The sequence below is a fragment of the Perognathus longimembris genome, chromosome 12 (assembly GCF_023159225.1).
Source record: "Perognathus longimembris pacificus isolate PPM17 chromosome 12, ASM2315922v1, whole genome shotgun sequence".
NCBI lineage: Eukaryota > Metazoa > Chordata > Mammalia > Rodentia > Heteromyidae > Perognathus > Perognathus longimembris.
In genome coordinates, this window is record NC_063172.1 from 9,564,598 (window position 1) to 9,575,160 (window position 10,563).

A 10,563-nucleotide genomic window follows, 5' to 3' on the forward strand; every position below is an offset into this window, starting at 1 on the left:
GCCACTTCTGGCCATTTTCTATATATGTGGTGCTGGGGAATTGAACCCAGGGCTTCATGTATACAGTGCAAGCACTCTTGCCACTAGGCCATATGCCTAGCCTTCCACCTTGTTCTTTAACTACTTACAAATACCAGTAGAAGAGCTGAATCAATGTATATTTGCCTATAACTGGTTACCATATTTTTTTGTATCCTGCGTTCCTCGTACTGGCTTCTAATCATTAGTCCTTGATAAATATATAAAGATATATCAAGTACCTTTTCTTTTATTGTCTCTCTTTGTGACTCCTTTAGCCCCAATTCTGAGGTTAACATAGATATTTGTAAAAAGGTGAACAGTCCAAATGGACTATAGTTTAAGTCATTAGCCCATATCCCTAAACCCCTGAGAGTCTGCAGTTCACATAAAAATACACTAATTAGGGTGGAATATGGATACAACACCACCCCAACTCAGTTGTCATATTTGGTACTGACTCAGTAAGGATCCATGATGTCATCATCTCCTTCTCCTCCTTCTCCTCCCCTTCCCCCTCCCCCTCCTGCTCTTCCTGCTCCTCCTCCTCTTCCTCCTTCTCCTCCTTCTTCATTGGTGGTACTTGGGTCTGGACTCTGGGCCTCACATTCACTCAGCTTGCTTACCTGTACTGCTTGAGTCACCCTCTCAACAGATTTTTTTTACTATTTTGGAGATCAACTCCATTAGATTTTTCGGCTCTAGACTGGTCTCAAATTTTGATCCTTTAGATCTTTGCTTCCTCAGTAGCAAGGATTGTAGGAGTAAGCTGTAAGTTACTGTCTCTTGAGTTTTTGAGTGCAAAAGAAGAATTGTAGGATGGGTATGGTCTGATCCCTTAACAACACTATATATTTTACTCTTAATCTGAGATTGAATTACAAATAGCAAGTTGTAACACACTTCTAATATGCCAGATACTGTGATCAGTACTTCAGAGGATTTTTCTCAACAAGTATGTACAATTAAATCTCCTTTTCACTGATAATACCCAGATAGGTTAAGATGCTTGCCTAAAACTCCCCATCTCATATAGAAAATATTATGGTTTGTCCTCTTGTACAGCTCAAAGAAATCTCTGTACTCTGCTGACTCTGAATATAAGGGATTTGGTATCATTTTAGACACAGCATAAACTGGCTACATGACAGTCTTGTATAAGACAAGTCATATCTGCAAAGTCCTTGAAGAGAAGCGACTTGCCTTTCCCAGGTATTTGTTCTTATCATTGTCTTATAAATGGCAGGAGGTCAACTGTAAATAACTGCTCAGTTGACAAGATTTTGATGCTCTCCAGCTTTGAAATGGTCACAAGCATATATTTAACCACAACTTTGTGCATCAAGAGGTCAGTTCTGGATTGGAGAGGTGCAGCAAGAAGTTTTTGATATTCTAAGGGAACAGGGAATTGAGAGAAAAATCTTTGCTGGGCTTGCTAGATACAATTCCCATTAAGTTCTTGGAACTTAAGAGTCCATAAACAATAAATGAATAAAGTAAAAAAAATTAAAGAATTTTAGAGAAAAGAATTAGTGGATGGAATTTTCTGGAGTCTGAGATGAATAATTTAGCAAAAATCACCATCTGTGATGTAAGTCTTGCCCACAAAGATTGAATAAATCTGTTAGTACATTGTGTTTCAGAACAGTTTGCTGAGCTTGCACAAAAAGTCTTAAATGAAAATAAGATCAGAAGAGACAATGAAGCAATCTCAGTTAAACTGAATGAATTTATCTGCACAGTCAGCAAGCCTTCTTTCAGAGAGATACGGAGTCTTTCCCTAGTCCTAAGTACTACAAGCTTTTCCCTTGGCCTTTGCTCTATAAGCCAAATGCAATTAACATGAGAAAGTGAACCAGCTGAATGCGTGAAGAGTCAACTTGGAAGATATTAGGTTAGCTGGACTTTATATATCCATGAATTATTTATACTATTTGATCCTGGTTTTGAAGGAGCAAAGTCTGAACATCTTTTTTTTCTGTATTTTTTATTTGCTTTTATTAGAGTGGTTCAATAATTTAATTTTCAAAAGGGGGAAAAAAAAGCAACTAACCATTTCTGAGTGTTTTCAAGTATCACATCTCTCTGTTGTGCAGGGTGATTAAATGAAGCAAGAATGTATTTAAATTTAGACCAATGTAATCAGAAACATACCCAAAGCAATGCCGGGTAACCCTCAGTGGGAGAGTAACAAAGACAGCCCGAGACTTGGAATCTCTAAGGACCTGCTAGTGAATTCTGGCCTGTCCCTAACATGGCCTTACAGATCTTGTATACCCTATTTGAGCCTTCAGTTTCCATGTTGGTGATATAGGATACATATAAGTCATCTTGCAGTCACTAGAAGTTGAGAGATCAGAATACCTATATTGTAGGTGTCACATGATACCAGTAATTATAATTAATACACTAGGCACTCAGGTCTACCAAGGGTGACGTTGTCTTGTCTGAATACTGAAAAACAAATGGAGCAGATTAAATGCTAGACTTGTAAGAACACACTGTGAAAGACCACCATAATCTTGGCACAAGTGGTCTCTCGTTTAATTCTCTTTCTACTCTCTTTCTTTTCTTAAAAGATGCCTCATATTATTTATTATTAGAGATATACAAATGAGAACAATAATGATACACCTCCTCACAACTAGTCGAATGTCCCAAAAGTGTAACACTGTCTGTACCAAGTAATGGCAAGCCTTTCTTACAAACAGAGTCCCACAGCATATTATGAAAGCTGCTTTTATCCAGGCATGATGGTGCCTGCTTCCAATTCTAGCACTTGGAAAGTTCTTTCAGGAAGACAGCAAGTTTGAGGCCAGCCTAAGTACTGAGTAAGACCTTTTCTCAAAAAGACAAAAAATAAACAACAATTAAAGACTAACATGGTTATTTCCTTGATCTCTTACAAGAAGCATGGGTGATGTTTTTTTTCTTTTTTTGATAGATACTGAGAACCTTGGTGCTCAAGTGCTTGGGATAAAAAACAATTTGGTCTCGGTATAGTTTTTATTTTTTATATTTTATGTTGGTCATGGGTCTTGAACTCAGGTGCTGGGTGCTAGGCCTGGGTGCTATCCCTGAGCTCTTTTACTCAAAGCTAGCATTCTACCACTTGGAGCCACAGCTCCGTTTCCTTCTCCTCTCTTTCTACATCACAAAATTCCTTGTAAATTTCTAACAAGTCTATGACCCTTAGAGGTCTCTAAGGTTTCTCTAGCCTCTGTGCTTTTATTTGTGCCTAGAATATCCTGCTGTCCTGTGAGAAATTTCTTAATTAGTCCTAATTAGTGGTTCAAGACCCCTCTTAAGCATGATATCTTCTAAAACCAACTGATATGCATTTCTCCTTCTAAATTAAGTGGTGACCTGCCCTCCGTATTTCCTTTCTGCCTTCTCATGTTTATAGGATGTAACTTTGAAGTTTTTTCATCAGTTACTGTCATTATTTTTTATTTATTTACCTGGCAAGGCAAATGTGAGTTTCCAAGAGCAGACAGAGAGTTGTTCTCTAGCATTCTTAGAAGTCGGTATTTGTATTGACACTGTAGTAACTTACAAAATAAATGTTGGCTAAATGTGTAAGTCTTCTTAAAGTAACTCTTACTAATATAGCAATGCAAAGATAGGACATCTGAAGATAAATACTCATAATGAGGAAGTCTGTACTGTATAGATTTCTAAATGTATGTGCCCAAGTCTATATATCTATTATAGTCATTTATTCATTATGTCATGGTATGAAGTGAATTAAATTATTTTTAAATTAATAAAGAAAGCAAAGACTTGCTAGGAAATATGTTTTTCTATTACTTAAAGGGAAAGGTGTCTAACATATGTATTAACTTATGCTGGGGAAATTGTAACAAACGTGGGAAGCCCAGTCCTTTCTCTCCTTCAGATTGCAGTATGTGAGAAATAGATACGGAACACTAATCACCCAATACAGCTATAATATTTTTAAATAATTGAGCTAAGGGAAATACTTTGAATAAAATTATATCCTATCGCCCAGTGTCTGGGGCTTGGATGGAGTAGTAAAACTGAATGGGAGTGTTAGATTTTGAGAGTTCAAGATGGATGAATGAGCAGAGAGAGAGAGAGAGAGAGAGAGAGAGAGAGAGAGAGAGAGAGAGAGAGAGAGAGAGAGAGAGAGAGACCCATTATTGCTTTACACCAGAAAGCAGACTACAAGAGATCAAGGTGGCTTTCCAAACATTACCTCTACTGAAACCCAAGTCCAAAGGAAACAAACCTAGTTCGTTTCTTTTAGAATGGCTTCCTGATTTCCATTAGTTCCCCTGCCTGCTTTTCATTAGATGAGCTACCTATATTCTATTGGATGTAATCTGATTTGCTTGGAGCCCTGGGCACTTATAGAAAATCTGCATTTGGTATAGTCTGATCAAATAGGAAAAGTACCTTTATATGCTAAAAAGGAAAAGAGGAATTCCAATAATATAATCAAGAAATTGGGTGTGCTGACTTTACTTGGTTAATTTGTGAAGCAAGTCATGTGTGTATATTGGCTGTAGATAGAAAAAAGTAGTAAACTAGGAAGCTAGAGGTATATTAAGGGCAGAGGATGTTGTTGAAAGAGCTAAGTAATAGGAAGAGTATTGAATTTCCAGTTAGATCAGAATTCTATCCTCTATTTCACCAGTGGCCAGGAAACAAATTCTCTCCAGTCTTCCATTTCCTTAGAAGTTCTCTTTGAATGTATGTGGACCATCCCCCATCTGTGATGACTGAACTGACTCCCATGGTAAATATTCAGATGCTGAGGCCTCTGAAAAAATAGTGAATAGGATTTCCTCAGGGTTGAGTTTGTACTCATAGCAGATTCCACTGAGCAACTCTTCCAATTGGGAAAGTCATCTCACTCCTACTTCAGGTACTTGGTTAGAAATCACAGGGTAATGAGATGCTATGACTCGATGACACAGATAGGCTATTACTCTTCAAATCATTGTAGAGGACTTCAATGTAGATAATTAACAGAACTACTGGATTGTATAGACTGTCCCTTCCTTAATTAAGGACATTCATTTTGTTTAATTGGATGCCAGTTTATATTAGTTTTGTGGTCGTAGCAGAATACTGTTGGAGCAAATGTGTTTGGGACTTCTCTGAATCCCTAAACTTGGAGATCCTGCTGCAAGACAAGACTGCAGATGGATGATACTATACAATGCTTCCTTGTTAGAATTGGCCCTATTTTTTATTTCCTTAAGGATATTGAAGTTTGGGGGACTGACTGTTGTTGTTTCATCTAATCCATGAATGACCTCTTTGCAAATTTTGCTGTATGCACGTTATGCATGTCTAGTTTTGGTCTTGGTTCCAAACCACCAATTAATATGTTTAACCTATGGCATGCATATGAATTGACCTCCAATATCCAGCACCCCGAGGGCTTTCAGTTTCTTTAGGTTAGGCCGAGACAGTTTCTGCTGGCTGCCTTCCAACAATTTCAGTATTGTAGTTCCACTTCATCAGTTCCCTCTAGTGCTTCCTCATTTGATATCTCTCCTTTCCTCATCTAGCTATTCACTGGTCTGGTGCCTGTCATTTAACAGTAGAATTACATTGCGTTAGTTTTTGGCTAGGGTGGTCTACTTTGCAGTTAGTCTACAATCTCTATAAAAAATGTAAATACATGATCATCAAAAACATCTGAGAGCTCAGAGAAGGTATCTTTCATGATTCCATGAAGAAAAGAATGTTGACAAGGAGAAAATTCTTCAATAGAAAAGCTATGGTTTTGACCAGTTCTGCTAACTCTGATCTCTGTGCCCATTAGCAAGTCCATTCACAGTACCAAACCTCAGTTCATCCCAATGCAAAAACATAATTATGTTGATCTTAGGCATTGATTAAGTATTAGAGTAAGTGATTTACTTTACAATCCCTTCTTCATTTCTTCCACTCTTCTCTTTTTCCTCTTTTCTACTATTTTTCTCTTTTGATTCTACATCTTGTCCTTTCATTTTTATACAGTTGTATTCATTCTCTCTCTTCATGTCCTCTGTTACCTCAATTGTCATGATGTATGGGCTGATCTGGTGTAGTATCATCTCCCTCTTTTCCTTGTTACATTCACTCTACATTGCTTAAGATTAGCCCTATATCACAGTGCCGTGGAGAGGCACTCAATCAAAGTTCCCTGGATTTGCCTAGATAAGAGATGAGCTAGACATCAGTTTGATAATAAAAACTTGAAAAAAAAAGAAGAGATGAGCTAGAATCCCATTCTTCTAACTAGATTCTAGACCTCTTCTACCGCTCTTCCTCTGGAAGCTTATTCTTCTGCTTCTCTTTAGTCAAGCTATTCGATCTTCTCAACAAATCCTCCTTTTTGTTTCAGTTGGGCAGAGTATTGTTATGGAGTTGACTTCCACAAAAATCCTTAAATGACTCACTCTCTTTCCAGGAAATATCTCTCCTATTGCAATTACAGCTTTTTAACCTCAGTGTACCCACAGAGGCCTGCTATACAGGTTAAAAGTAAGTGGCAGTAGTAGTTGCATCACCATGAAATTCAGCACAGCACTATCCAGAATGACTCTTCTTATGGACCCTACTTACTACAGCAATGGAGAGAGGCTAGGCATCAATCACCCAGAGATGGATAGGAAATCTGACCACTATTAGGTGTTTTTTTTTTCCAAAAAATCAGAGGATATTGAAGGATAACATTGATGGAGATGTGTTGTACTCATAAATTGACAATTGAATTGAAAAATCTTTCACACAACTACGTGTGTGTGTGTGTGTGTGTATGAAAAGTTCAGACAACAGTACTGACTTTTTCATGGTTCAGAGTGTAGAACTTTCCAACCTGAAGCCCTATTATCCCTGAAGTTGCCTTCTCCCAAAGACGTTACATACCATTTCCACCTTCTACTGAAGTTTCAGTCTGTAGACCTTGTACCACTTTATATATGCACACACACACACACACACACACACACACACACACACACACACACACTCCTTCACTCTTGTTCTCTAACCTAAGAAAAATATATAGGAATGGTATCATGTAAGCCTTCACTAAAATTGGAACCCATGCTGATCAACGCTTTCTTAAAAAATTAATTTATTTATTTGTTGACCAAGTGATGTGCAGAGGGGTTACAGTTTCATATGTAAGGAAGTGAGTATATTTCTTATCAAACTTGTTACCTCCTCCCTCATTTTTCTCCCACCTTCTTCCCTCCCCACCCCCCCCCCAAGTTGTACAGTTGCTTTACAGCATATTGTCTTCTTAGTGTTACTGTTGCACTGGTTCATCTTTTACCCTTTGTCTCTCTACTTTGATGTTCTCTTTCCCTTCCCTAGTTCCAATAAACGTGTATACAATACCCAGAGTAACGAAATCAGTTTCAGTGACGTCAGGGGTAAAACCATGGGGAAGAAAGACAAAAGAAAAAGGGCATAACTTCCCATGGTACATTTAAAATAACAACAACAATGATAAACCACTTATTTCCATAACCTGGAGTTCATTTCACTTAACATCATCTTATGTGTTCATATGTACCTAGCGATCGAGCTGTTGTGATCTTCTACTAGGACTATGTGAGACATGTACTAATTATTACCAATAAGGGAAACAATAGAGTCTATATTTCTTTGGTCTGGCTCACTTCACTCAGTATGACTTTTTCCAAGTATTTCCACTTCCTTACAAGTGGGGTGCTGCCATTCTTTCTGATAGAAAAATAGAATTCCACTGTGTATATGTTTCATGCTTTGAACACCCACATTTCCCTTCAGAGAGAAGTATGGACTCCATTTAACCAAAGCTTACCTATGCAAGACCTAGTGTCTCAGTACTAGGCAGAACAGACCTCAGTTACTTTTCATTTTAACTTCACTGATTTATATCCTGCAACTATCTAATTCTGAGGGCATATATTTTGCATGGAGAATTTAAATGAATTGCACACTTAAAGCACACATTGGTCTGGGAAACTTTTGACTCACAAACTCAAGAGTTGTTTTCTGTAGTTTTCTTTTCCTCAATTGAAGGGAAATGACATTTTCTGGTGGCAAAGAAAGAATACAGCACCTTTCTTTGTTGGCCACAAGCATGTAAAGAACTTACGTTAGTCAACTGCACATAAGCAATAATGTGACTGCTCTATAAGCTTGTTGCCTCAAATAGCCTAGGAAAATCGAAAAATAAATATATCACAGTGATGGCATTACCCCTCCCATCAGAATCTTATTTATCTGAGAGGACTGTTAATAGAATAGCACTGTGCTCAGGACATGATTTCAAAAGGATTTGCTTAGAAAAGTCCCAGGGCTTTAAATATTCCCTGGGACATGCTGGCTGCTAGAGCAGATTGCTGTAATCATTTGTCTGCTTATTAGTTTCCAGCATTTGTTGCACTGTAATTGCAGGAGAGAAAAGTGTACAATCCACGTGGGCTCATTCTACCAGTCAATGGTGAGCATATTTCTCTCTAGGAAACAAATCACTATTTGTTCTTTATTTTCTTTCTTTATTTTATTTTCCACAGAAGCTTACAGTGTGATGGGCTATCACCCCTAATAGATACAATACATCTTGTCTGAAGAACTTACAGAAGAAATCAATGGTTTGTTTTATATCCATTGCCAGCCCAAATCCCCCCATACATTTGCCTTGCCTAGATTTGGTAACATAAGAGCAACCACACTTCATAATAAAATGCTGGCTTATAAATGTAGACTTGGGCAGAAACTTTAGTGGAAGGACCCTTTATTTATAGCCTTAATTGTAGGCCAAGCTCAAAAGAGGCTGAAGAAATATCCAAGGGGAGGAAAGAAAAAGAAACAATAAAACTGATGAAGTATTCATTTATACATAGTGTTACTCTGGGAAAAGGTACACTGGAACCATGGAATCTGTTCCTAAAGAGTGGAATATAAACATTAGATTTTAGGCTCTGTAGTAATATTAATGATGACAGTAATAATACTAACTTTATGAGAATCTGACCTACTCAGTGGTGAAAAAGAATGTTTTGCTACATTCTGGGTAACTTCTGTCTTCTGAGAAGAAATGTGTCCTCAATTTGAAGCTGGACAGAGTATAACTGAGCAGGGAGCCACATTCAACAGCCAGATAGACATGAACATAGCGTTAGCAAATTTGAATCTGTTTTTGTCATCTATGAAAGCATGGCAATACTTAACAATGGGATTCTGAACATCAAACCTACATTCTTAACAATGGTTAGCTCAGTGTCTCAGATATACTTACTATTCAGTAAACGTGTCTGTTGTGTTGTTTTCTTCCAGCAAGGCTGAGTGCTTAGTTACTGCTCAGGGGGTGGACCAATTGGCATTCTGCTTCTATTCCCAGCGTCTTCTGCTGTGCGGGTTGCACTGCTGAATATAGCAGGGCCTATATGCCTGCCTTTTCTAGAGTGTGTTACAGCTCAGGTTCTGAATCAAGGTGAATCTTACGTATGATTTATTATTTACTTTTGAAAGGCAAAAGTGCAGTTAGCAGTATAATTCTACAGGGTCAGAATAGCCCCACTGCCAAGCAGGACTGGGCCAGAACCAGTGTCCACTCTCCACTTCTATAGAATTGAGAAGCAGCTCTCGGATGGTGGCCACTGCCTCTGAGCTCCTGAACTGGGGTGGATGTCTGATTTTTAACCACTGCCATGTCAGTCTGTCCTTAACGCAGAAGGAAGTCAGTATCAGGAGGCCACTTCCCGTCTGTTGGGCCTGTTCGTCGTGAAGCTAACTTCTCTGTTTTAAATCTCTTCTTAAAAACTCACTGTGATGGTTTTTTGTATTTTTGTTGTTTTTTTTTTGAAAAGCAACCGTTTATTAGAACCAATACAAGAGTATGAAAAGAGGGAAGGGGAGGGTGTGGAAGAGGGGGAGAAATGAGGCCTGAATCAGATGTCAGTTTTGAAAACACAGAAATGCCTACTTTTAAACATTTACATTTAAAAGGTGAACAGAGAGAGAGAGAGAGAGAGAGAGAGAGAGAGAGAGAGATCACTTAGCCTTGAAAGACAAAATCAAAAGCAGATAGATCTTGCTGAAAGAAAACCAAGAAACACAACCAACCCCCCCCACCCCCCACCCCCCACCCCCCACCCCCCACCCCCCACCCCCGTCCCCAAACCAAAAAGTCCATAAACAGTTAAATTTCTCATTTCCATTCAGCTATCTAACTACAAAGTGGGACTGAGTTATAGGATGGTGTGATGCTGGGAGAAGCCCAGCGCCTTGAGTCTCTTATTCCATCCTGTGTGGGAAGGGCTGGAAGGCGGGGCTCCTTGGCAGGTGGGAAGCTGTGCTCCCCAGCCTCCAGGACCCCACAGAACCGTCTGGTATGCCAGTTCTGGCCGACAGCGGGAGCAGAGTCCACAAAGCAGGCAGGGAGAACTGGAAGGTGACCGGAAGGAGCCTGAACCTGATGCTTTTACATGGGTTTACCAATTGGGGATCAAGGAGAGGAAAGGGGAGAGAAGCCTCCTTCACTTGAGGGGGAAAAGGAGGAGCTGGCTGAGCCCACACCTGGGCAAA

At 39.0% G+C, this 10,563-nt stretch overlaps 1 long non-coding RNA gene across 1 annotated transcript; it reads left to right on the top strand.

The window, feature by feature from the left end:
- The first annotated feature begins 328 nt into the window (after nt 1-328).
- Nucleotides 329-10,111, top strand: LOC125360427. Its single transcript, XR_007212737.1, has 3 exons — nt 329-340; nt 975-977; nt 10,021-10,111. It is a non-coding gene; the product is annotated as an uncharacterized LOC125360427 (long non-coding RNA).
- The last annotated feature ends 452 nt before the right edge of the window (nt 10,112-10,563 follow it).